Source organism: Pezoporus flaviventris, unplaced genomic scaffold, assembly GCF_033815535.1.
Source record: "Pezoporus flaviventris isolate CSIRO_AGI_PZ_B2104156 unplaced genomic scaffold, CSIRO_AGI_Pfla_v1 ptg000013l, whole genome shotgun sequence".
Taxonomy (NCBI): domain Eukaryota; kingdom Metazoa; phylum Chordata; class Aves; order Psittaciformes; family Psittacidae; genus Pezoporus; species Pezoporus flaviventris.
This window is the reverse complement of record NW_026892561.1, coordinates 14756624-14784240: the sequence shown is the minus strand read 5'-3', so window position 1 is coordinate 14784240 and position 27617 is coordinate 14756624.

Sequence of the window (27617 nt, the reverse complement as noted above, 5' to 3'; positions counted from 1 at the left end):
CACTAAAGCTCGGTACAGTTTCCTATTGGACCATTTGAGAAACTGTAAATTACTAGGCAAAGTCAGCCACTAATCACATGATTTAGAGAATTACACAATTTACAAAAATAGGTATTAATAAAAATAGGTAAGATCACAGATGCTGTAGAGCAATGCTATAAAGCTAAGCTTGTTAATTTAAGCAGTTACCAGAGCTTATAAAACGTGAAGGTATGAAAGCAGATGCCTTCGCCCTGGCCTAAGGTTTTGCTAAATGAGCTGACCCTAGGAAAGCACTGAGCTTGACATGAAAAATCTATGGACATAGCATGTAACAAAGTGAGGTGATGCAAAAGGTACAGACAGGGCTGTGAGGGATGGCTGTATTGCACAGAAGGGTAACAGACAATCAAGCTACACAGATAAAGGGAGGGGAGCAATGGGGACCTTTAAGAGGGTGTAATCTTGGAAGGCCAGCAGAGCCTTAGTAACCTGTCAGTACCATTAGATAAAGCCATGTTCGCTTTGGTAACTATATCAGAAATAATACCAAATTTGGTTGCAGATACTGCAAGAATGGAAATAATGGACAAAAAATAATTCAGAGCAGGATGTTTATTTTGGTGGCAATTACAACAGAGAAAAGCAGGGGTCAAGGCTGAAGAACGAGCCTGGAAAAAGGGAAAGAAGTATGCTGAGAGTCAGTAGCAGCCATGTCCATCAGGCTAGAGGAGGAGAAAATCCTGGTGTGGGAGTGCCCTTTGCCAGGCTGCAATGGTCCAGAAAGAAGCATAAGCAGCAATTCATCAAAATGAGGTAGCTGAATATAATAAAAAGTAACTTTGTGGTAAATGACTGAGATGGATCTGTTTAAAATTTTGCTTCTCAAATGTTAGCAATCAATAATAAAACAGGAATTCATGCAGTTAATAAGGCAAAATGAGATAGACATAAATTATATGGTAATAAATGCATGAAAGACAGTGTGACTAGACAGAAAAGAGGGAAACATACACTGTAAAATGAAGATGGTCAGTGATGTTTGTTGGTGCCAGATACAGGTAATTCAAGTAATACACAACATGGCTTTCAATAAAAGCATTTCAGTCAGACACTGCAAGCTACTAGCAAACTGAAAGACAAATTAATGAACTTACAGCTAGGACATGCATGACGATGATGCAGAAGTCTTGCTCTGGAACTTAATACATTACCAAACGTGGCAGTGCAACAGAAATAGCTACTTGTCGCATATCACTTGAAATAGCTTAGCAAAAGAAAAGGGGTGGGGTTTGTTTTTTTTCTTCTTAATACTTGCTACCTATGGTGCAACTTCACAGCAGGTTTATAAGAAAAGATTAGTCACTTTCTAATGTTCAGGTAGAATACTAGTGGAGGTGTTCACAAAAGCTTATTTTAGTCCTGCAAGATTAGTCAGCCTTTCTTGTTCAAGGCAGTAGCTTATGCCTTCTGGGAGATAGTCTATCCTCACATGCAACTAAATAAACCCAGTAATATGTCACTAGGCAGAACAGCCCTGCGGAGCACCACCTACCTTTGCTCTCCTCCCTTTCAAACCATGGTGACCATCTCCAAACTGCTACTATGCTATTGCAATTGAAAAAGAAATGGCCAGTGTCTGAGGCAGTGCTGTCTGTCATAGGCAAAAGTTACACCAAAGAGTATTAATAGTGAAACACTATCTGTCATGGATAAGTGCTTGAGACAGTGTCATGATCCAGTACATGTCTTGCCACTGGTTTTGGGGGACATCTATGAAGATTAATTGTGGCTTCTATGAGATAATTATCCTATCTACAGACTTTTTAATGTAGGGTGAAATTGCCACTAGTTTTCTAGGCTTTGACAGAGAAAGAGTGATTGAGCCATGTCATTCATCCAGAGATCAATCTGGAGATTACTCACTCTTCAGATTTTAGTGCAAATGAGGAATGAACCAGGATAGGATACCTGACTTTGCCTTCCAGACATACAAAACCACCATGGGAAGAATGGCATATCTTTTCAACACTTCCGTTCATTAAGTATGGGCACAGCATCACCATGAGAGAAAATATGGTATTATCATGCAGAGAATTGGGAAGTGAGAGAGGACTCAGCCACTGCTTTCTCTATAACCTGCTCCTAAGACAGTACTGCTGGAGATGAACTGTATGTGAGGACTTGTCAGAAAGCTCCAAGCCTGTCAAAAAGAAATGCTGAATGAAACCTTTCAACAAAGCTGTTGTGCTTGTGAATCTGGTGGGGAGAGATCTTCAGGTATGAAATGGTGACATGCAAAGGGCTTTAAACTTATCAGTAGAACAAAAGGCTGATGATGCAGGAAACTTGAACCATCTACAGGATGAAATGAGAATGGCCTAAAGGGACATATTGAAAAGTTAAATTGACCTTATTGATTTACAGTGGTCTGTGGTGAGAACTGAAGGAATGGTGCATCATGTTGAAACCAAGGATGTACTTCAAATACAAGTAAAAATATATGTGCCATGGAAACAAATATGTGTCAGTCATTAATGTGTAAAAATACAGTTTTAAGCAAGATTAAAATAGCGACTGGTGATGACTGCTGGGTGAGATGTGGTCTGTATCAATTAGAATCAAACAAGTATAAGCAATGTATGGATCCAGAATGGCTTGAAAAGGTTCCCAGCTGAGCCCAATTTAGTCAATTTCAATCTGGGGATTCAAGCTAAGTTTTTTGCTATTCTTATTCATTTAACTCTATAAGATACTTTCTAGGGTCACCAGTGGGCAAAGGAGGATGGAGAAGAGTATACGTGAGTTTTTTTTTTTTTTACTGGGATGGAAATAGTTGCTAAAGGTCTTATGCCTTTGTGAAAAATGATCAAAATGACAGACAATGACACTATATTCTGCATTTCCTCGATAGGAAGAGTCCTGCCATTGAAACAGCCAGACCAAATGATGTTTGGTCTGCTGGACACATAGAACCGTGACAAAATATAGATGTGTAGGTGTTTGTGTGTGTGTGCACTTCCAAATAAATTATCCCCTGACTGGGAAAATTCCATGTGATTAATGTCTACTCACATCTATGCCAAGTTATTTTTGACTTACAGGGTGTAATGCTGTGCTTTCATCCCTGCTTGAGAGCATCCAGACCTGGTGCTGTCAGGGAGTGCTTGCTGAGATGGATCACATATTACACAGTCAGCAGCAGTGAAAAGCACCCAGACCAGGAAAGCTGCAGGTGGAGAATCCACCTGTGTCTGGAAAGGCCATCAGACAAGGAACTGCTATGAGAACAATGAGCTGTCAGAAAGGCAATTGGTCCAGCAGTAATTACTGAGCTTTGTCTACACAAACAACTGAAACTTGTGACAAGCAGTCCTCTTGGCTGTCAGATACACAAACTGTGCAGTCTAATCTCCCACCTGAGACTCTTTACATGTGAGAGACTCTCCATGACCCTCTGTGAGACTCCCCTTGTCTTTCTTGCCATTAATTGCATAAATGACAGTTTGTGGTAACATTTAGTTAGCATCACTTTCTTTATATTCAATTAAAGCAGAGTAAGAGGTACAGATATGGAAATAGCATCTGATATGATGGAAGGTCTGGTCTGCCGTGTGACAAGAGCACTACTTTTTTGAAGACTTAAGATCTGCTTTCAAATGAACACATTTACAAAGCATCTTTTTCTTTTCTTTTTTTTTTTTGCAGTTCTCCTAGTCTCTCAAAGTCTATGTAAGATTTTCTGTATAAAATTTGTGGTTTAGGGGAAATATATTCTGAGTATGTTTTTCTTTAGCTTTGTAAAGAACAAAAACTTCTAAAAGTCACGTTAAGAATAATGGAATGAATTATGTGGTCTCTGGAAGTTTTGGCTGAGTAATGAATTCATGATTTTGGAATAACAGTGGTAAGGATGAATATCTCATCAAATGGTCATTTTAAACTCCCAGAGCACCAGAGTGTTTTGACCATTTAGTAGTGGGGGAATAAATATTATTTAATCCTAATCACTTCATTGTTACTCCAGTACCTTAGCTATCTGTTACAAAGATCTCTGTTAAGGTAATATTAAAATAAATAAATAAATTAAAAAGCCCAGGGCGCTACTTCACTTCCAAACTAAGTGTTTATCTCCTGGGAACAATAAACATCAAGTGTCTTTATGTAAGCCCCCACAAGAGTAAATAGTGGTACATTCTCTTTGCGAACCTTTAGCTTTCCACCCTAAACAATGAATGAAGCTATGATACCATAGTGAAATACTCAAAGACATGCAGTAAACTGTGGCAATTGTCCTCTCCCTCCACAAGTCTCTTGGCTGTGGATCCAATCATGGGACAAAGGTGATTTCAGGTGACAAAAACTGGCAACCAGTAAAGATGCTGCCTCTGGAAGCTGATAAAGGGTAGCCTTTTCCTTCACTTACCAACATTCAGCAGTAAATCTGTCTTGATCACCTCTCCAAGCCATGAAGAAAGACAAAAATGAAGCATTCCTCACCCTCTCAAAATAGGCAATTTTAGGCCCAGGTGATGTCTTAACCCTATTCTCGGCCCTGGAAATCTGAAGATAAGGTAAGTTGGGGCACCTTTTTTCCCACAAAGAAACAGACAACTTCACCCAAAGCAACACATGCCAAGCTCTTATTTCACAGCATCACACTCAAAAAGCTCTTTCTGCATTTTCAACTCTAGCTGAATTTCCTTAAGAAAATCTGATCCAGGGCTATCATCTTTCAGTGTTAGACTCTGAATCCATCCTCAGTATTAGGCAAGACTGTTGAACCCAAAAGCTGCAGTCCTTTGAATTTACTGCTGCAGTTGAACTTTTTGTTATATTACCTAACATAACTAATCTCAGACTCAGTCCCAAGTCTTCCCAGGCCACAGCTCCTTTCCTTTTGGCCTTGGTCTAGCTAAAAGCATGAGCCTTTTTCCTAATTCTGTACACATCTTAAAAAAAAAAAAAAAAAAAGAGAAACTTTATGCAGATGCTATTTTTTTTCTAAGATGAAGTAGCGTGCAGTCCCAGGTAGATATAGAGCTATAAATCAATGGTTTCTCACCAAATGAAATATTTCTTTGACATCTAACCCTTCCTTTGTCTGTGAGCCTGAGGAGGGTCTGTAGCAGTCTGTACAGGCTATTAGATAAGCTTAACCAAACCCAAGGCTAAATACAACCTCAGGGACTAACGTATCCCACTGATACCATTACTGATTTTGGGACCAAATGACATCTTTTACTTCTTCAACTGCAGGAATGTACAATATTAATTATGAACTTATGAACTCTAAACTTTCATCAGAGTCAGACTCAGTGCATCAAAGACTGTCTAAAAAGTTATTAGGGCTTAATAAATGTCAGCTGTCTTCCAAATCATAGCAGCTATCAGCATGAAATACTAAGATCCTTTGTGGAGTCTTTGTTTTTTTATCACAAACAACATATATAACCTAAAATCTAAACAGTTGCTATGGGAGACAGCTCCTTCTGTTAAATCAGCTGTTCAGTTCCAGGTCCAGGTAACACCCACTATCTTCCTCAGCCCTCAAACTATCAACATACTGAAGTAAACTCATCCCTTGATCTTTCAGTTTTCTTAACCCTAGGTTAAATCTTAGCAGTAGCCCTAAACAGAGTCTGGGCAAGAGAAAACACTTCCAACTAGTAACCCCAAAATATATATAAAAAAAATTCTCCTCTTGAGTAATATTTTTTTCTAATCCTGATCTAAACCTGAACCCTTATCTCAACCTGACACTGTAAAACTACTGATTTTCAAGTTCTCACTGCTAAAAGAAAGTGGTTTTAAATGACATAATGTTTGAATTTACTATCAAGGTAATTTTACATGGCTTTCTGTTGAAGTACCAAATGAGTAGGAGACAGCAGTATTTTAGCTTTAATAGCTGCAATCAGCTCTCATCTGTTCTCTGAAAGGTAGATTTTGTAATGACCTGATTAAGCAGAAAGATCATTAGCTATATTTGCTGGTATAGTTGTCTTTTCCTCTCTCAGTACTCCATTTTTTCTTTTTGGCAATTCTCGGGTTTTTCTTCAGAATACCATAAACTTCAGATAAACACAGTGCAAAACATTTCTGAATTGCCGTAAACAACACTTAAGGATGTTTAATCCATATTCTGTTTCCTGTTCTGAATCTGTTTTGTCTCTGGTGCCATAATAACCTGTCTCACTCATATGCATAGTGGCACTGCTAATTGTTGTTAACTGAGACTATTCATATCTAATATGCTACAGCGGTTTTCTGCTGAATTTTGATTGTATGTGTACTGATGAGGGAATCCAGATTCACACATTATACCTGCCTATTGCTGTTTGGACAGTCACAAACAATACAGCATGAGAGACCTCCTCCCTTTATAGGCAATATTTCCAGACTCACATAATTGTCAACAGTTATCTAAAGATTTTAATATTCCCTTACTCCTTTGTAACTGCTGAAATGTAATCCCTGTGAATATAATGATGAGGAGGCAAATTACTTTCTTTATGTGGAACTAGTTTTCCTCAACATTTGTGCTGGGTATTAAGAAATAGAAGGATAATAAAAATATTTCTGCCAAGGAAAGTTAATCTTAGCAGAGTTTTACATCCTCCATATTTCCCAGGTGGGCATATAAAGGAAGGAAAAGACAGCATCATAGATTTAATAGTTTCCACTAACACACATTAAAGCCTGATACAAACACAAGTAATTTCAGCCAAGTATGATTTGTATCGATACACTTAGGTTATGATGGGGTCAAACTCCTGTTGCCTTCAGTAGTCTTTGAAGAAAAGGTTTAAATACCAAGAACATTTCTGTTGCTAGCAAACTCACCTTTTCCTCTTTCCTCTTCTATATGTTAGCTACTTAGTGAGCATTTTAGTCATGGTAACTTGCCAAGAAACGCAGTATTTCTCTTTACTGAGCATGCAGCTACAATGCAGAATTTCTTTGGCATAGGTTCAGTCAGGTGTGAAGAGCTGTGACTCCCTGATACTGACAGATTGGTGGATGGCTTCAGTACATATTCAGTTACACCAGCCTCAGACAGCATATTTCACTTCTAAAGTATTGATATTCTGTACAGATATTAATGAAGTTTTATTGTTATTGCTGAGTCTGCCACTGAAGCACTTTGAAGGTCTGAAATAGTCTTGATATTGCCAGCTAGATATTGCTTGTTTAGCATAGCCTTGTCTTCAAGTGTAATCTTAGTTTTTAATTTTGCATCATGCTTGACACTATATATAAGCACAGGTAGCAGTCATGATTAGGTTGAAAATTTTGAGGAGTTCACTTCTCAGCACCTTGAGAATGATAGGGCCAAAACGTTGGCAGCAAGTATCTGAGCATGTGACACATAATGTCTGCAGGAGATGCAATGAGGTATTTTCTTAGTGGTGTTTATAATACCTCAGGAAGCACCAGAAGGTCAAAGTACATGAAAATGTGATTTTATAGGGAATATAAGAAAAACAGAAAGTATAGCAAAGAGTATTCTAGAATTATCCAACTTTTCTCTTACTAGGCAAGTTCTCAATGAGAGACTCTTTGCTGGTGCCTGGCTACAAACAGTAATTGGAGAAGTTTTCTGGCTTCAGAGATGATTCATAAATTAATACACAGAATAGAAGAAGGTTATCTCACCAGTGGGATAAGCATTTGGGCTGGCCTAAGTACAGTATCAATTCCTCTGGCATTAAATAACCTTTCTTTTTCTGACAGACGTAAATGGCCTTTCAGGTAGTGGCACATAGTTTTCTCTGCCATTTATTTTCTGAGAAAGCTCTCATACTGTTCCCTGTTGTTACAACTCACTTTAAAATTCTGCTCCATACAAGGTGAAGTTGTATATATCATAAAGTCAAAGCTCCATTAGAGAATCAGGTGGTAGAAAACCTAAAGTGCTAAAAGTATATAGCATTGGTTAATTGCTCATTTGTATTCTACCTTAGTGATGGAGGTTATATCTTCTGTGGGAAGGTTAATACACCTATCTGAGAACAAAACCAGAGACTGGGGAGAGAAGTGGTTTTGAATTTGTAAAGGGCAGGCAATTAATTTATCTCATAGGCATTGCTCTGGGTGCAATCTGAACTCAAACAGAGCCATTTTGGCAAAAGGAAATGGCACATAATAATCAGGATATAGTACCAGATATAGGACAAATAGGCTGCATTAGAAAATAATGATAAAAGGCTAGTAAAACATCATGCAGAGAGACAAAGTGTCCTAAGGGAACCTCAGTGTTACACAGATAATGGGAATATAAACTGAAAATTCTTATTCTTGCTATTATTTCTGAACATACGTTGCAACCACACATCCTTTCTTTAACAATATAGAGACCAAAGTTATCAATCTATTCTTGTGTTCAGTGGCGCAATAAAAGGAAAATAAAGTATTTGTCCAACAAAATGCAAAGATGAAAGCAAAGGCCAAATGGTGGGAGGGAAAGTTTAATGGCTTAAAAGCCACCTCTGTTCTGCTATGGATCAATCTCTTTTCATGTAGAGTCACCAAATCTAGAGCAACTTTCACTTACAGCCCTCAGCAAGTAGCTTTGTTCAGTTTACCTACAGCACTTATTACAGATCAACTGCTTTGTAGGTCTTAGCTGTGAGGCTAAGTTCACTTTCTCTGTTTTTGTTGGGATTTCAATTAGAAAACCTCAAGTTTAGAAGTAATAAAAGACTAAGAAAATAAAGATTTGACTATGTCTAATGGTATTTCATACAGATTATGTTTGTTTTTTCCAGTGAAAACAATTTTTGCTTTGAAACTCATATTTTTGACATTTGAAATAAGAATTTTCTTTTTGCCTAAATTAAAAGTTTTTATCATTTTGTTTTTTCCCTGTGGAGCAATGTATTCTTTTCATGTTTATTTCAAATGTGAAGGGAAAAAAGTAAGAAAACTCACAATACTTCATAAGAACATGTATAAAGTAGGACTTCCTACACCGCATAATACTCACAAGTATTTGTAATTTTGTATTTCTAAATTGAGAAATAAATACTCAAAACAGTGAAGGAAAAGATGCTATTAGAGAATATGTATGCATTATTTTCCAGCGGTCATAAAACAGAGTCATAGTTTTTATTAAAGCTTTTTTATGCAGTTGCTTCTGTTTTGAAAGCATGCCTTCAGTGAGACAGCACATGTAAGAGTTTCCAATGGTATAACACTCATTCTGTTTCTTATTTGCATTTCCTCTGTGTTCATAAGATTGCACTAATTAAGATAATGTTCCTGCCTTCTAGTGCAAAGAAATATGAAAATTTGGGAAGTAATTAACATTGATATCTCAAATGAGAATTCTATCTGTATAAATAAGGAAAGATACGCCTTATAACACATGGGTATCAGGTAAAAAAAATCTGGTTTTCTATCCACTAGTGTACAAAGGTACATGTCACTCTACACATGAAAATGCCCATTGAGACAGTAAGACAAAAAGCCATCTTCCCTTTCCTACTCTTTTTCTGTTTTTATTTTTTTCTGATGTATTATTCAAGCTAACTTTTTAATCTCCTATATCTAGATATCTGTGGGGATAAGAGAAAAAACCCAAATGCCAGATACTTTTGTCAAGAGAACTTCTTTGAATTGTTGCCTTTGTGGCCGCCATCCTACACCATTTCTTCTGGTAGCAGGATGAAGGCTGGAGACAGCACTGTAGCAGCAACTTCTTATACACCATAGCTATGCAGTGGTGGCTCCCTGCACCTCCTTGCAGAGCCTTTTGTGTACCAGTGCTGTGAGACCCCAAGTACTATAGTTTGACATGGTCTTTAAATGACTGATGGCTTTCTTGAAAAAAAAAAACCTGTAGTGCTAAGAGCCACACCAGCAAGACTTCTTGCTAACAGCACTTTTTGTTTTGTCTCAGCTGACAGATAAGGCCAAATCAAATAAACAGTGGTGTTTGGTTTGGTTCTGTTTGTTTTTTTGTTTTCAATTCAGTATATTTGCAATTTCTGCTTATAAAAATTTACCATCCAGACAGCTGGATATTATGGATGTGACAAATTGAATATAAAATCCTACACTTGTACAGAATGTGGCACGATCCTCTTTACTGAATAACAAAATTAAGGCAAGCATGTATGTTTTTTTTCTGCAACATCAGTGAAATGATTAAATAGAAATTAAACTAAAATGGGGATGGTATGTTAGCATAAAATTTGTTTCAGGTAGAAAAATTTGTAGCAAAAAAAAAACCTATATCAAAACATATCAATAAAACACAATATTCTGCATTTAATATAAATTCTTGGTTTTAAAGCCCCAGTCATGGAAAAAAGGCAAGTGATGTTAGTGGGATTTATAGAATTTAAAGAAGTCATTACTGTGTTTCATGACCATGGTCTAAAACTCATGACTGAAGAGTAACAAAAATTACCATAGTGGGCAACCTCAGCAAAAACATGTATATATGCACTATTTTAAAAAAAGTTTTTAAGAACTGAAAAACAGAAATATATTCTACCCATTTAGAGAATGGGGTAGATCTCGAGAAGCATTTTCATGTGCTTCTGAGCTATGGGAACAAATATATAGGAAATTAAATGCTGTACATGGACAAAAGTTGACTTAGTTGCAATCTACAATTGTTGTATGGTGAAACTTAGCCTTGGTCCTGTTGCTAGGACCAAGATCACCTTTCTTTCTCAGCCTGCCGATTTGGTTTTATTCTCAAACCAAAGTGTGATGAGGGGATGCTTTTTCTGAGCAGCTCTGCTTTCTGTGGTCGAAATCGCAGTTTTTCTAGAATGGCTAAGTAAGCATAGCAGGAAGATTTTAACACTTAAGCAGAAATGCCAGTGAAGTGCAGGAGTGTAGCTATACTTAAGGGAAAGAAAAGTTAGCCTGGGAAAAGGAGGATTGAAAACTTTCAGCGCTGAAACAGAAGGTCCCTTTGGGATTAGCTATGGCTGGATGATGTGGACACCCATATATTCATCAAATTCAGTGCAAAGGTAACAGTTAATTGCAGTAAGCAGGGAAAAAGAAATCCCGATTCTGTCTTTGGGGTGTTCTGATTCTCTTCCTAAAGAAAGAAATCAAAAATGCTGTAAATTAAGCATAGATTTTCTTCCCAGGATACCTTGTCCTGTGAATTATTGCTGGATTCAGTAACAAAGTCCATTGAAGGAAGTATCTTGAGTGAAATCATTAAGATTGACTTTGTCTTCACAGAGTTGCTGAATTAACCACTGGTGTAAAAGTGGTGTAAAACTAAAAGAAGAAAAGCAGATGCCCCTACTTTGTTTTTTTGTTCTTATTTTTTTTGTTTGGGTGTGGATTTTTTTTTTTTTTGGGGGGGGGTGTTGTTTGTTTGCAGAATTTTTTTTGTTGTTGTCGTTTTTTGTTTGTTTTTTTCGTTTTGAGTTCTTTTGTTTGGCTTAGTTTGTTTGTTTGTTAGCTGGCTTTTCCAAAAATTCTGAAGGTACAATTCTGTATTTAGATAAAGGTTATTTTTTTCCTCTCTGCAACAGCTAGCTCTGAAATTCACCTGACCATTTACCTCATACAATTGCCTGGCTACATGTATGAGTTGCTATGGCCTCTGAAAAATGACCCCTTGGATACACCACTTCAAATACAATTTGAAGTGAAAAATCTCCAGGGGTTTTATTAGAAGAAATAACAAAAAACAAAGCCAACATTGTTTTATTAACAATTTTATTTATTCAGCTAGAATGGCTAAGTAGTATAGCAATGTAGTAACTCTTGTACGAAACTTGATTTTTAAACCACTGTTTATCTGCTGTCTCAAACCTCTCAAAAGAAAAAAAATGATATCTTTCAGGTTGGTGCTAACAGTGAATGATTTATCAGTAAGCCAGAGTTATAGTGAATCAATCTGCATCTTCTCCTGATGAAATAACAAGTGGTGCATCACAGGCTTTTGTAGATCATTCATAAATTTTGTCTTACAAATTCCTCCTTTCATCTTTCTTACTCTCCTCCTGTGGATCATTACAGTTCCAGTTAGGTCTCCTGATCTCACTGGCATCTTTCTGCTCGCCCTCTAGTCACTACTTGAACATACTATTTGGTTTCACAATTAGCAAAGAAAAGTGGGTTAGAAAATAAGTGTCATTGGAAACCTCTGCAGCAGCTTTAATGTGCCACCTTGGCAGGAGTCACTCGTGTGCAGGTCTCCACTCCATTACTGTTCCTTGATGTTGCCTCTGGAGTTTGGATGTGGCTAAGAAAATGTAGAAAATAAATGGACCCCTGCTTCCCCAGACCTGTGGCTACTTCTTTGTTAAGATACACTCATGCAGATGACAGAATGTGCAGTGTCATTCCTGTGAATGAGTCTCTGCATGTGCCTGAATGCATTTAATTTAAATAATTACATCACACTACACCAGCACGGCATTTATGTGTGCTGAGGCCTTGTTTGGTTTTACTGTTTAGCTTTGTGGGATCTCCTGCAGGGAAAAAATAGTTGCTTACCATTTTTCTGCATCTGGTGCCTATAAATCAACCCTTGAGCCAGTAGAAAAATTATTTAACCCCAGGAGGTGTCCTGGCAAGCTTGAAGGAAAGAGCCTTCTGCTTCATCATAAGCTGCTGTCAACTTTTATCTTTAAAAGAAACACTTATTTCTTTGCATGCCAAAGGCTAGGAAAATCATCCCCAGAAGCAAAGTGTTTGGGAACCAGGGTGCACAACAGTGCTGTCACATTGATCCTTATTTTTCTCAACAAAGTTTTTCTTAAGTTCATTTCATGTGTTCATTTGAGTTCATTTCACATGGGACTTCAAAATCAAATATCTGGCTAAATACCTGTCCTGGTTCAGAGGAGCTAAATACCTGTCCTGTTGCTGGCACAGAGTTAATTTTCTCCTAGTAGCTGGTGCAGTGCTGTGCTCTGGCTTTAGTCTGAGAACAATGCTGATAACACACTGATGTTTTAGTTGTTGCTCAGTAGTGCTTACACTGACCAAGGACTTTTAGTCTCTCATGCTCTGCCACTGAGGAGGAGCATGAGGGAGCAGAGACAGGACACCTGACCCAAACTAGCCAAAGGGGTATTCCATACCACAGCACATCCTGTTTGGTATAGAAATTGGGGAGAGTTACCTGGAAGGGACTGATCGTTGCTCTTGTTAGGATTAGGCACCAATTAGCAGGTGACGAGCAATTGTGCATCATTGCTGTTTATTGTTGTTATTTTTGCTTTTCCTCTTTAGTTTTATATCTCTCTTATTATTGTTCCCATTATTATTAATGTTAGTATTATACTGTAGTTTTTTTTAGTTATTAAACTGTTCTTATCTCAACCTGCAGGTTTTGCATTCTTTTCTCATCTCCATCCCACCTGGGTGAGCGGAAAGTAGGGTGAGTGAACAGCTGTGTGTTACTGAGTTACATGCTGAGTTTAAACCACAACAATGCCTGAAGTCTTACTCCCAAAGACCTATCTTCTGGCAGAAAGTCTAATATTGCTAATACTATTTGTAGTTCCTAATTGCTGTTTCCTTAACCTTTTTGCTCATCTTTGATGTAGAACAAAATAAGAAAATAAGGCAACATTCACAGCATATCCTATTTCATCTAGTGTCACTAAGACACTGACTGTGTTAGCAGTTATGACAAAAGGTGATCAGCAGGCCAAATTTTGAGTATGGTCCCAGTTTTGAGTTTCATTCTTCCCCTCTTCATTAGCATTCTTTCAGCCCAGTTCAACTTGCACTTGAAGAATCACAGTGGATTCAAAGATTTTAAGCATGCCCTAGAAACATTAAGAGCATTTTAGCCCCAGTTTCATTCAGCATTATACTGTAAAAATAAGATCTACAGAAGTTTTGTTTTGCCCTCCTAAGCTTCCTGCTCCTGCTCTGTCTGTTCTTTGGTTCATGGCTGGGTACTTCTTTTCTCTATTTAGTAGAGCACAAGACCATGAAAACAGCATCAGCCATCTCTCATATTGTCAGTCCTTTCACCCCTAGTCAGTTTTGATATTATTTATATTCTGATTGGTAAATTAAATATTTTTCAGCTCATCTGTTCCAAATGGGGTTCAGCATTTATCTGAAATGAAGAGCATTGGTTATGCAAAAAACTTTCATTAACATTTTCAGGACAAAGCACCAAAAAAAACCCCTTCCAAACTTGGTTATTGTTTTCAACCATTGCTAGGTTGTGTGATAAAAAGCTGGTCTCCATACATGCTAAGGAGCACAGGGATACAAGGCAAGGTGGGTAATCCAGTCACTGTGCTGGCTATACTGGGCAGTGAGTCATAGCTCCTCAGATTCTCTAACAAACTGAAGGGCATCACTGCCTAGGGGCACAGGAAGCATTAGGGGATGAAGAACATTTGGGGACTGCATAAAATTTATGACGTGTTTAGGAGAAGAATCAAAGGCCATGATCTTGTATTGTAAAGCTGGAAGGTATTGTAAAGCTGGAAGGTATTTCTAAAATAGTATTCTTGCCTTATTTTTAAATGGAAGCTAGTCAGTAGGAAGAAGGGGAGAGAAAAAGAGGTTTGTTTGCTTTTGAAGAGCTAAGTGTCTCTCAGATGATGAGCAGTTTCAGTATGTTTACATCTGTGTAGGCAATTGTGCCAAGGCTTTGCAGTCTATTGCTAGGACCAAGACTGCGTTTCTTTCTCAGCCTGCCAAGCTCTTAATGTGAGAAACACCACATAGCACAAGGACCTAGAGAAAGAAAACGAAGACATTGTCAATCCACAAAGCCAAAAAGGATGGGAAAGGGGAGGAACTAGATTTGCCTGTTGTAATCACAAGATACTGTTCTCTGACCTGTGTTTTATGATTCAGTTATTGCCCTGCAATTATTTCACATGAATAAAAGGAAACAAACAACAGTTTTAAGGGGCAGAGGTAAATCTGTATTGGAGATAAGGGAGTACTCAGAGATATACCAGAGCATGGGTATATATAATAAAAAGTCTGACAGAAGGCTTGTGCTGTATATGTACACTGGTGTTATAACAGCTGACAACGTGAAAGCCTATGTAGTGATGGAGCTATTTATTGTTGACAACAGCATGGGGAAATGTAGCTTTTGTCTGTGCCAAATTGCTCCTTTTATAAAGCAAATTAACCCATGTCAAGTTCAAGATATTTTAGTTTAAAAAATACCATTTGGAGACTGTATACACACATGGGCAAACACAGAAGCACTAATATGGGTCCATGTGATTGCCACATTGATGAAACAGTATTGCAGAATTTAAAGAAGGGGCATCCAGCATCAGTCTAATAAAATGATGGCAAGCACTTTTTGATGATAGAACTCATAAAACTTACATTCCGCATGAGATTTTGTAGCTATTTAACAGAACATTGTGTTAGGGCTGAATTTTTTCAGGAAGGTAATGGAAAAGTCAGGAGACAATACTAAAAGTAGTTGTTTGACCCATCTGGATATCACTTCCATTTCCTGCCTATATAAACTTTTGTAGATGAATATATTAAAACTTATACAAATGCACTACTGAAACTGCAGAGTTTGAAAATCAAACCTTCAAGCGGTTTCGTGGCTTCTTACCTGTTTGACTTCCTCAACTTTTCATATGTATTGCAGAAGGTGTACCATCGAGCTTAGAAGAAAATGGTCAGTGAGGGAGGCTTTGAGGCATCCCTTCCCTTGCTCAGTGCTCTGTAACCATATGCAGCTCTCACCTCCAGGCTCCAGCTGGCACAGGGTGAAAGTTGCTCAGAGGGGTCAGTGGAGCCCAAAAAGGCACCACCCTGTGAGTAGGGACTAGGATGTCTGGTAGCAGCTCTTTCTTGCAGCTGCGTACTCAACATTGGGAAGTAGCACTGGTCCAGCTACCACTAAGTAAATGTCTTATGTTTGAACAAATTAGTAACAGTGGCAGAACCATAACTTGAATGAAATGTGTATCTGTTCACCCTGTGGCTCCTTCTCATGATAATGAGTAAGAACAACTTAACTCATTATTATGTCTGTTTTTCTGAGGTAACAATTTCCCTCCTCAGGCAATGCCTCTGAACAGCTGATGGTGTATTAGGGGAATGTATTATGAGTTTGCATTTTCTTTTGAGAAACAGCATTTAAATATTAGCTTTTATTTATTCATTTAGATTCAGCCTGCATGATTCATTCATGTATGTAAAACACAAAAGGCAACCTTGCAGCCAATTTTCTTATGTGTCAGGTCGCATGCATTTCATAAAGTTTAGTATCACAGAGAGAAATAGCGTAGCATTTCATACATCATTTTCTTGCTAGGGACAGGTTAGTAGTTGAGAGATAACAACATCTTTCAGCTATCAAGTTAGCTTGGGCTATGGTGCAAATAATTGTTACTGCCATTATCTTTGAAGCCAGATGTTTGGTGTCCCTGTGAGAAAAAAAAATAGAATATCGCTGCTGTTTCTAAAAAGACTTGTTTTTCACATTGTAATAACTCAGCAAATAATGATATGACTAGGGACTGAATTGAAATATGGAGAAAGAAATAAACATTTCTATAAATGGAAGAAAGGATTAATATAATTCATCTATTATTTATTAAAGTTTTTCTGTTGTCAGGATGTCCTACAAAGAACACATAAATGAAAACAAATTGAAAATTATTACAGCAATATTTTCTCAGTTGAGCCTGATAGGAAAATGCTTAAATAAATCACCTGTCATGTTTCTTAAAAAAAAAAAAAAAAAAAAAGCAAAACCAACCAAACAAAAAAAAAAAGCCAACCAAAACCAAACCAAGCAAACAAATTTCTGTGGAGGCTGCTGCAGCTTTTTTATTACACTGATAAATATGGGACAAAGCTCAGAAGTAGTAAGGAGGTTTTCAGACATTGGGTTTCCTTTGAACTTGAAAGGAAGTGGATGTGTTCATCTGAAGTTGGAGAACACATAAAGTTAAAAGAAACAAACACACAAAGCCCTAAAATCTCTTGCCTTTACTAAGTGTCTACAAGCATTAAAATATTAATGATGACCTTTGGAAATGTTATTCTCAGTGGCTAGTCCATACTCACCAAGCCAGACCCATACTTATGGGAATGGTGGCCACTACTACCACTCACCTATAAAGCACATTGGACGTGGCTGGAGCATGTGCATGTCTACCTCCAGAGGGTTCTTCACCCCTTGTGAAGCCACACCTTGTGGCTCTGGAGATACACAGCCAGTCCCTGAGACATGAGAAAAACAATTGGATAGCTCTTGGTAACACAGATTTCAGTTTACCAACATGGCACAGGAAGGGATATTCTTGGGAGCTACTATCCCAAAAAACTTTGTTATCATAAAAAATTCTTCCTAAATTAATCAAATGCTGCTATAAAATTAGTTACTGTGCTTCACATGCTCTTACTGTTTTGGTTTTTTTTTAACTATTATTGGTTTTGGTGTGTGTGTGTTAATGAGCATAAGCAAGTAGAATCATAGAATCATAGAATAGTTAGGGTTGGAAAGGACCTTAAGATGAACTAGTTCCAACCTCCCTGCCATGGGCAGGTACACTTCCCACTAAACCATCTCACCCAAGTCTCTGTCCAACCTGGCCTTGAACACTGCCAGGTATGGAGCATTCACAACTTCCCTGGGCAACACATTCCAGTGCCTCACCACCTTACAGTAAAGAACTTCTTCCTTATATCCAATCTAAACTTCCCCTGTTTAAGTTTTAACCCATTACCCCTTGTCCTATCATGTGGAGAATGGATAATTGGTACATAAACTCTGAATAATCCTGAAAGATACAGCAAGGCCATGGGAGGCCTGAGGAAGCTTAAGCAATCAAGATAAGAAGAAGCTGGAATTTACTGAGTTAATGAGAACTGTGGACTGTTGGCAAGCTTTCGAGGTCAAGTTCTCACACCTGTACTTAACCAATTATATGTTAGTCACCAAGGGTCTTCAAGACATGTATCCAAACATAATATGCCAAATCACTGTAAGTGCATGTAAGAAATAGTATATAAGGAGTTAAGGCTTTGTAATAAATTTGGCTATTGCTTGATCACATTGATTGTCTCTGCATTGTCCGTGACTCCCGCGTCAACACTATCACTACAGTCCCTAATCAATAGTCCCTCTCCAGCACCCCCATAGGCCCCCTTCAGATACTGGAAGGCTGCTATGAGGTCTCCACACAGCCTTCTCTTCTCCAGGCTGAACAACCCCAACTTTCTCAGCCTGTCTTCATACGGGAGGTGCTCCAGTCCCCTGATCATTCTTGTGGCCCTCCTCTATAGTTTCTCTCACTTGGTTTTATGAAAAATCAGAAAAAAAAAAAAAAGACACTGTTTTTTTGTGGTTCTCACAGTGATAAGTTTTCCTTCCCTTTCCCTTGAGTGCAGTAGATATGGAGATTGGGTCATTATACAGCCCCAGTAACAGCTGGGCTACGTTACGAGCGACCTGTACTTGTACCTCTTACATAATAGTCTTTTACCTCTAAGGAAGAGATACTACACACAAATGGCATGGACTTCAGATTGTCTGGCAGTCACAGTATGAGAAATATAATCACTACTGTTCATTGCCTGACCCTTTTCCATCTAGTTTTCTTTAAAATTTGCTTTTGCATAATTTACTCCTCCTCTTGTGTCTCAAAAAGAGCTAGGAAATTACTTTGTTTAATTTGTCATATTCCTATAGATTTTAAAAAGCTTGATGGTTTGATCTACAAATCTATGAAAGAGTTAGTATATGCATATGTCGTGGTTTAAACCCAGTCAGGTAATTCGTTCGCTCACTTCCCCCCCTTCTTTCCCTCCCCCTGCTCTCGGAGGGATGGAGAGGAGAATCGAAAAGAATGCAACTCCCACGGGTTGAGATAAGAACAGTTTAGTAACTAAGGTATAACACAAATCACTACTGCTACCACCAATGATAATAATGATAAAGGAAATAACAAGGGAAGAGAATACAACACCTCACCACTAGCCGACCGATAACTCGCCCCCCCCAGCCCGACCAAGCTCCGACCAATACCTCCTCCAACCCTCCAGTCTCCCAGCCCTTCCGGCTAACTCCCAGTTACATCCTGGGCATGACGTGCTGTGGTATGGAATAGCTCTTTGGTCAGTTTGGGTCAGGTGTCCTGTCTCTGCTTCCTCCTGGCTTCCCCTCCCCCCTGGCAGAGCATGAGGCTCACAAAGTCCTTGGCCGAACCAAAACATCCTTGTTATCAGCTCTGTTCCCGAGCTGAAAGTCAAAACACAGCACTGCACCAGCTACCAAGAAGGAGAAACATGACTGCTACTGCTGAACCCAGGACATTATCCACCCCTTATTCCATACCATTCACGTCATGCTCAGATCCCACATTTTCAATATACCATCACTCTTATCTCAGTGCACTCTTATCTTAGTGCATGGACCAGTCCCTATAAAGCTGCTGAGTCCATCTGGTCCATGATGTCAGGCTCCATCTCTTGTAACAGTCTTCCAGAGCAGGAGAGACTGTGTGCAGTGTTTACACTCGTGAATAACCTGGGCAATAGTGTCCATTGCTAAGTCCACCCCTCGATCATGAGTCCATCTCTATGTTGCATCTCTGCTCTGATGGCCTGAAGTGCCATGGGCCCACCAGGCTCAAAATAATTCACTGTCCCCTTCAGCAGTTTCTGCAGCTTGTTGCTGGGGACTCCATACAGCTGCCTTCCATCTCCGATGCTTCCAAAGCACTGGAGGGGCCCAGTGGACTAGATACTTGCCCATATTGTCACACACACCCTGCCACTCATGACTGTCCAGCCTTGGAGAAAACCTTTTGGTCCCCCTATATTGTTGTCTAACCCCAGACAAGACCCAAACCTGACTCTGCTTAACTTTTGAGATCAGACAAAATGGTTGTGGGTAGCATACAGTCTGTATGTGTGCCAACATGCTGATCCCCACCACAATCAGCAGGCAGGTCCCAAGGATACCCAAAGGCCATTCAAAACCTTCAGAACCCTCAAACGATGCTGCTGTACTTGTCACTGGGGCTGGTGTAGCTGCTGTGCTTGCCGGCTCTCCCACCGCCAGCTTCTCTTTTCCTGAGTCCAGCTCTTCCTCCTCTGCCTTGCTGGGAAATGCTGCGTGGTCTCCTGCATCCTCCTGGGGCTCGGCGGGCGGCTGCCGGGGAATGCTCTCGGCCGTCGCGGGGCTGGGCTCGGCCGCGGGGCTCGGCTCCTCCGCGGGGCTCGGCTCCTCCGCCGCCTTCTCCCGCTGCTCGGCAGCCGCTTCCTTCCTCTCCTCGACCGCCCCGACCTCCTCCACCGGCAGCCGTCCCCGCGCGGCCTCCGGCCCCGCTCCCGCCGCCGCTTGGTCCCCGGGGCCGCTCTCCCGGGCCGGTTCGGCTGCCGTCGGCTCCCAGGGCCGCTCCCCCTCGGCTCCCCGCAGCCTCACGAAGATGGAGAGTAGGGTGAGGGCCAGGACGGTGAAGAGCAGCCGGACGGCCAGGTACAAGTCCACGGCCACGTCCGTCCCGCCCTGCTGCTGGAGCCCGCCCGTATTACAAGCCATTGCCGTAAAGCACAGTGAGACAAGAACCTTAGCCCAGGCCCCACACTAGATAGACACTAACACAGCGAATACCGGCTCTACGTAAGTTACAACATTCTGAAGCTGTGAGATCAACAAGAACAACTCTGAGAGCCAATAAATCAGCATTGTGACGAATGACTATTAATCCAGTCAAATCTGTCGTTATCTCAACCCTTCGTGCCCCACGTTGGGTGCCAAAAAGAACTGTCATGGTTTAAACCCAGTCAGGTAATTCGTTCGCTCACTTCCCCCCCTTCTTTCCCTCCCCCTGCTCTCGGAGGGATGGAGAGGAGAATCGAAAAGAATGCAACTCCCACGGGTTGAGATAAGAACAGTTTAGTAACTAAGCTATAACACAAATCACTACTGCTACCACCAATGATAATAATGATAAAGGAAATAACAAGGGAAGAGAATACAACACCTCACCACTAGCCGACCGATAACTCGCCCCCCCCAGCCCGACCAAGCTCCGACCGATACCTCCTCCAACCCTCCAGTCTCCCAGCCCTTCCGGCTAACTCCCAGTTACATCCTGGGCATGACGTGCTGTGGTATTTAATACCTCTTTGGTCAGTTTGGGTCAGGTGTCCTGTCTCTGCTTCCTCCTGGCTTCCCCTCCCCCCTGGCAGAGCATGAGGCTCACAAAGTCCTTGGCCAAACCAAAACATCCTTGTTATCAGCTCTGTTCCCGAGCTGAAAGTCAAAACACAGCACTGCACCAGCTACCAAGAAGGAGAAACATGACTGCTACTGCTGAACCCAGGACATTATATGAGGTCAGTAGAATAAGGACAGTCAAAATTGAGAACGCCTCTATGAAAGCAGTGAGTCCCGAATACTGAACATGCGCTGGGTGAAGCGTCTGCTTATCAACAGCATATGACACGTAACTTTTAACTATATGGTAAGCCAAAGGTTCTGGAAACCTGCAACTGTACACTGTATGATATTCACTATTATAGAAAGTAGCCATCTATTTATTTTTGCAACTTTTTATCCCCTTGCTCCTGCAGTCTGGTCCTTTTTGACCATCTTCAAATAACTTCCATCTCTCCATTACTAAACTGGAATGGACATTGCTTCCGCAACCAACATTGTCAATTTATGGTACATCTTGGGACTGATGTACTGTGTACTGTAAATGCCTCAGATCCCAAAATGAAAATTGAAGAAATTAGATGGCTGAATTAAAAACCCCACAAGTTTTAGAAGTCTGTACTACTGTACAGAAGTGTCAGTGTTTTTGCAGAATAGCTCTAGTTTTGACAAAACTCATTTTTCTCTTGGTTTCCTGATTTCAGTTTTGGCATCTATTATAACTAGTTTCAACACACTTAAAAAAAATAAAAATCACAGGTTTTGCTGCAACTCCCATGTGGTAATTTATTTGTAAGACATTTCAATGGCTACCACCCCTCCACCTCCCCCCCAAAAAAACAACAAAACAAAACAAAACAACAAAAAAAAGAGATCCCACAACAGTCACTATTTTAATGGCTAATTTAGGAAGTTACCAAAAACTAGAATAAGAGCAATGGTGGATAACATTATGCACTTAGTTAACTTCATCATCTGAATGTCTGAAGTAGGCAGTCGTAGGATCACAGAATCATAGAATGGTTTGGGTTGGAAAGGACCTTAAAGATCACCTAGTTCCAAATCCCCTGCCATGGGTGGGGACACCTTCCATTAGACCAGGTTACCCAAAGCCCCATCCAGCCTTGAACACTTCCACAGATGGTATTTTCTGAGTAATAATCTAAATCTGAGCAATAATCTAAATCTTTCAATATAAAGCCATTCCCCTTGTCATATCGCTACATGTCCTTGTAAGAAGTCCCTCTCCAGATTTCTTGTCAGCCCCTCTAGATAGTGGAAGGCTTCCAGAAGGCCTCGCACCTTCTCTTCTCCAGGCTAAACAAGGCCAACTCTACCAGCTTGTCTCCACAGGAAAGGTGCACCAAGCCTCTGAGGTTCTTCATCACCTCCTCTGTACTCGCTCCAAAACGTCCACATCCTTCTTAGGTAGGGACCTCCAGAGCTGGATGTAGGACTGCAGGAGGGATCTCATGAGAGCAGAATAGAGGGGAAGAATCCCCTCCCTTGACCTGCTGGTTATGCTTCTTTTGATGCAGCCCAGGACATGGTTGGTTTTCTGGGCTGCAAGCGCACACTGTGGCTCATGTTCAGTTTTTCATTGACCAACACCCCTAAGTCCTTCTCCTCAGGGCTTCTCAGTGCTTCTTCTCAGTGCTTGGGGATGGCCCCCACCTTGGTCCAGGACCTTGCTCTTGGCCTTGTTGAACTTCATGTGTTTCATACAGTCTGAGGACATGCTAGGATGTCCTTTCCTTATGGGGGTGCATGAAGAATATGAAGGTCATAGAACTGAAAAGGAATAGTGTAATTTGTATTGTGCATAGTGAGCAAAATTACTATTATATAAACTATTTAAATCCTCATAGTCTTGGTGTTATGAAAAATTGGTGGATTTTTTTCTGCTGTCTGCTACATTTTAATCTCCCCTGCTTAAGCACACCATCCACATCTGCAGTTGTATATCTTTTGATTCAGAGCAACTCCTGAATGTAATTTAGAACACTTTATTCCTTGCATCTTTCCCTCCCCCCACCCCTTATCACCTCAAACATTCTTGCTGTTAACAATTTTGCAGAATCAAACCCTACACATTCAGAAATCATGTGCAGCCTGTAGGGAGGAATTATTTGAAGTGCTCTGTGGGTTGTTTTATTGCCCAGGACAGAACACCTGAGGACTCTGGAGCTGCAAATCCCTAGATTATTTCTAGAAAAAACATCAGATTTGACTGTCCTTTGCAGCCATTGAGGCTCTTACTGGTCTTAAATCTCTGGCATGTATTTGTGATTGAAAAATGTCTCCTAAAAGTGCAGCTAGAACAGGAAGAGACCCTCTATAAAACCCTTTATAAAAACAAACAAACAAACAAAAAAAAGAGAACTAAAAAGCCACAAAAAACCCAGCACCAACAAAAACCAAAAATCAACCAACCAACTAACCCCAAACATACCAAAAAAAACCAAAGTTTTCTCACTGATTTTAGTTAGACCATTTTGACACCAGCAGATAGAGTGGGTTATGTTATTACCACAACTAAAGCATGAACAGATTTAAGAGTTTTGCTTAGTTCTTTTCAGGGTATTACTAAACAATTCACGGAGCAGAAAGGGAATACTTAGCTCGATAACTATAGGCAGAAGGCAAATTCATCTGCCTTTTTGATTTTTAACAACATCCTGTGCTCTGCTTCTGACATTACCAGTTGTTGCACTGAAGGTAGAAAATTTATGAAGGTGGGAAATTGGCTTAAATGTCACATCTGATTGACAAAAACAAAGCCCTAGTTTGCTGTAGTTCAGTGTCAGCTCTGTGTAGAGGCTCAGATCCTGGATTTTAACCCTTCTGAGGACAGACTATATCAAGGTTGTGCTATATTTTAACATATTTATTTTACCCATTATACATACAAGCATACGATATACACATATATACATTTATATATATGTACATATATATACATTTTTATATATATAAATATATACATTTATATGTATATACATATATACATATATATATTTATACATACAAGCACTAATACGAGAGACGGAGATTAAATGCAGCCACCATTGAACTGTACTTAGTATTCAGATGTAACAAAGAACTGATTTAAAGGTGTCCTGGGTTCAGCAGTAGCAGTCATTTTTTACATCTGGTCCGGTCCGGTTTCCTCAGTGGTCTTTTCAGCTGTTATGGTATTTGCTCTTCTTTAAACCAGAAGACATGTGCAATTGCCCTTCAGCTGGTTGACGTGTAGATTTATAAAAAAAAAAGTAATTGCCTTCATCTAATCTAGTTAAAAGTTACTATTCTCTATGCTTCTATAAGCAGTTATATTTACACATATTGTTATTATTATTGTAATTATTATTTCCAGGTTGATTCTGCCTCAAACCCCAAATGAGACTAGAAGCTGATGGGTTCATTACATCTGGATTTTACCAACCCAAAATATGAGATACCAAACCAAAAGGGCTTAAAAGTGGTAGAGATACAAAATAGATTCTAATACAGGAAAAAGGGAAGCAATTTGCCCCTAGTCAAAATGAAGGTCACTAGTAGAGGTAGAATTTGCTCCTAGGGTTGTTGATCTATGCAACTGCAACACTTCGCCATTTCCTAAATCTTTTACAGTTCCTTTAAATAGCATATTGCACCTGTTATAAAAAAACTAAATATGCAAAGAAATTGAAAGCGTAAAGTCAAGAGGCAAGGTGGGGTAGTTGCCTTGTCAAGCTCATCTATTTCTAAATAGTGACTCTGACAGCTGAACAAGTGCATGATGACAATTATTTTGCATTTTATTCTGTTGAGTAGAAAACCTTTGTGCCTGGACTCATCACTGCTAGTACTTATACGATTAACATGATGTGTTTCTCCTACTTCCTTGCCCTTCATGCAGGTAGCTACTAACTGTAACAAGGGGGCTGCTATTAAAGTATGTCAAATAGCTCCCAATTTCTTTGCTTTGAACCGATTACTTCCCCCCCCCCCCCCCCGACTTAACAGGAAAATTGGAAAATGCTTAAGCAAGTGATGTTAATAGAGCCCTATTTGGTACTTAAATCATGTGTTAACATATCAAACACAGTTTAACATTCAAAATATCTCCTGTCTGGCAGCCAGAAAATTATGCGATAATGTTAATGTACATGCCCTTATTAAGTTTTGCCTCTACAATAGACAACCTGTTATAATGTAAAGGGAACAGCAATATCTCACAGATATTACAACTCAGACTGGCACTGCAAAGATAAAATTTCAAATATACGTACTTATACAGCTACTATCTGAATACCTTTATTTTTAATTTCTTTATTGAATAACTTTATCTCTCCTGCAAATAAACCAAGGACTCAATAAACAGTTACAGGAAGGGAGAGCACGCACCTTGGGAAAGGAGACAGGGTGGAGAGGAGGGAAATAACAGGGAATAAATGTCATGTGCATGATCAGCGTAAACCAGTGTAAAAGCATACAAAACCCATGGGCAATCCTGCCTCCCTTTTGCCTGCAGCCATCTCTTCCCACCACTGTCTCACACTTGCTTGGACCCAGTGAGGCAGATCAGTTTACCGACCTGATTTAAATTTAACTCTAGAGGGGAAAAAAATTGATTTCTGCTAACTCATGCGACTCACTACATGTCTGCGTGGTTATTTTAACCACCCCGAGGAAACAAGGAAACACACAGCCAAGGAAGTGGTGTGTAGGAAAAAGAAAGAGAAGCTGCCTGTGCACAGTGGTGCCGAATCCATCAGCTGAAACTGGTTGTGAAAATCCATTGTAAGAAAATGCAATATGTTTTGGGAAAGTCAACAGAATAGGTTGAAACTTGAAATTTATATTTTGCAAGCTTAAAATAGTTTAAAACAGCAAAACATCTGCCCAAATTTCCTAGAGTTATTTTTTAATTTTATTTTTAATTTTAAAGCAAATATTTGTTTATTTATTTATAGTGAATTGACACTGTCCTTAGAAATCCAACCCTGAGAAGCTTTACAACTTCTGCAGTTCCTGAAACCTCCTATAAGATGCAAACATTAGAAATTAGCATCCATGCTGCCCATGCTATCTGTGAGATAGTATTTATTTGGAGGAATGTGGGAGCTGTGCATTTATGCACTCCTTCAGCTGGCAGTGTTACCAGGAAGGGGAAAGCAGAATTTTCCAGCAAGCCACTATAAGGAACTTATACATATGAATATATATTAAACATATGTTTTCTGAGACTTACATGAAAATCTGGGCAAGGAGGATCCAATCATTCTGGAAGAGAAAAAAAAGTAAATACTTTGAACAAAACTGAGCCATCTCTAACAAACAAAACAGTTTGATTTGCTCTTAAGAGATCCAAATTTATTTGACACTTTCCTATGAAGAAAAAGAAAGTTGTCCATTAGCATATGCAGATCAGTAAAGGAGGCCCCCAGAAAAATGGGGAAGAAGTACGCTTTACAGAAAAGGTACAACTTCTGATTACTCAGGTCTTTGTGCTTGGTGTGTCTGTTTTCCCCTGGGCACAGCAGGCAGGCTGTGGTGCTTGCTATCCCAGCCAACACTGCACGGTGAGAATAGTCAAAACAATTGCAAGGCTGAAAAGGACAAACACCAAGTAGAAAATCTGAGCCAAAATAGAGAGAGGGGAAAAAAAAAGACATTTAAATATATATATAAACTAAATTGAGGAGGAAGAACCTGACTATAATAACAAATTTTGCACAAGTTCTAGAGGAAAGCTGTTCTTACTCAATCCAACAAATAAAGTGAGATTTCAACTGCAAATATTTAGATTATGGTGGACAGGAGATCCTGGCCACCCCTCTCATTTCCTGCCTTCCTTTCTCTCTTACCTGAGTGAGATGATTTGCTGCCCTTTTCATCTGTCTCTGCTGTTACTTCCTTAGTATCTCTCTGTGCTTACTCAAAATTGCTGACCTCTTGTCCTCCTGGATCTGTGTTCTGCTCTTCCCCTGGTCCTAGGTCACTACTGTCACCTTTTTTGCACTCATTCATCCCTGCTGCTACAAGATATCAAGGTACCAAACCGGTTGCCTTTCCTATGGGGTGACCTTGCAGAAAGCCAGCATGTCAGATAGCACCCATGAATGTGAAGTCAGCTGCCTTATGCTCCTGAGATGAGAAATGGTGAACTGGAGCATCCTGTACTTGGAATGGTGAACTGTACTTGGATTCCTGGAAGCCTCCTCCTGAGCTCCAGCCAGTCATTGTGGCCCTGTTTCTGTGCTCCTGTTTCTATTTAAGACTCCCAAATTGAAAAACAGCTCTTACTGGATGTTTGTACAGTCTGAGCACACCAGGCAGAAGCTCTATGCCATTGCATATCTAGATGAAAATATCCTCTATTCTCAGGTTAATTATTTTCTTTCTCACCTTCCCCCAAGGAAGCCACAACAGCAATACCACCATGAAGAGCAGAAACAAGTATCTGGGTTATAGTCAAATACCAGATGGAGGTATTCTGTCTTCCTCCACACTTGCTGCCGACTGGTGCTGC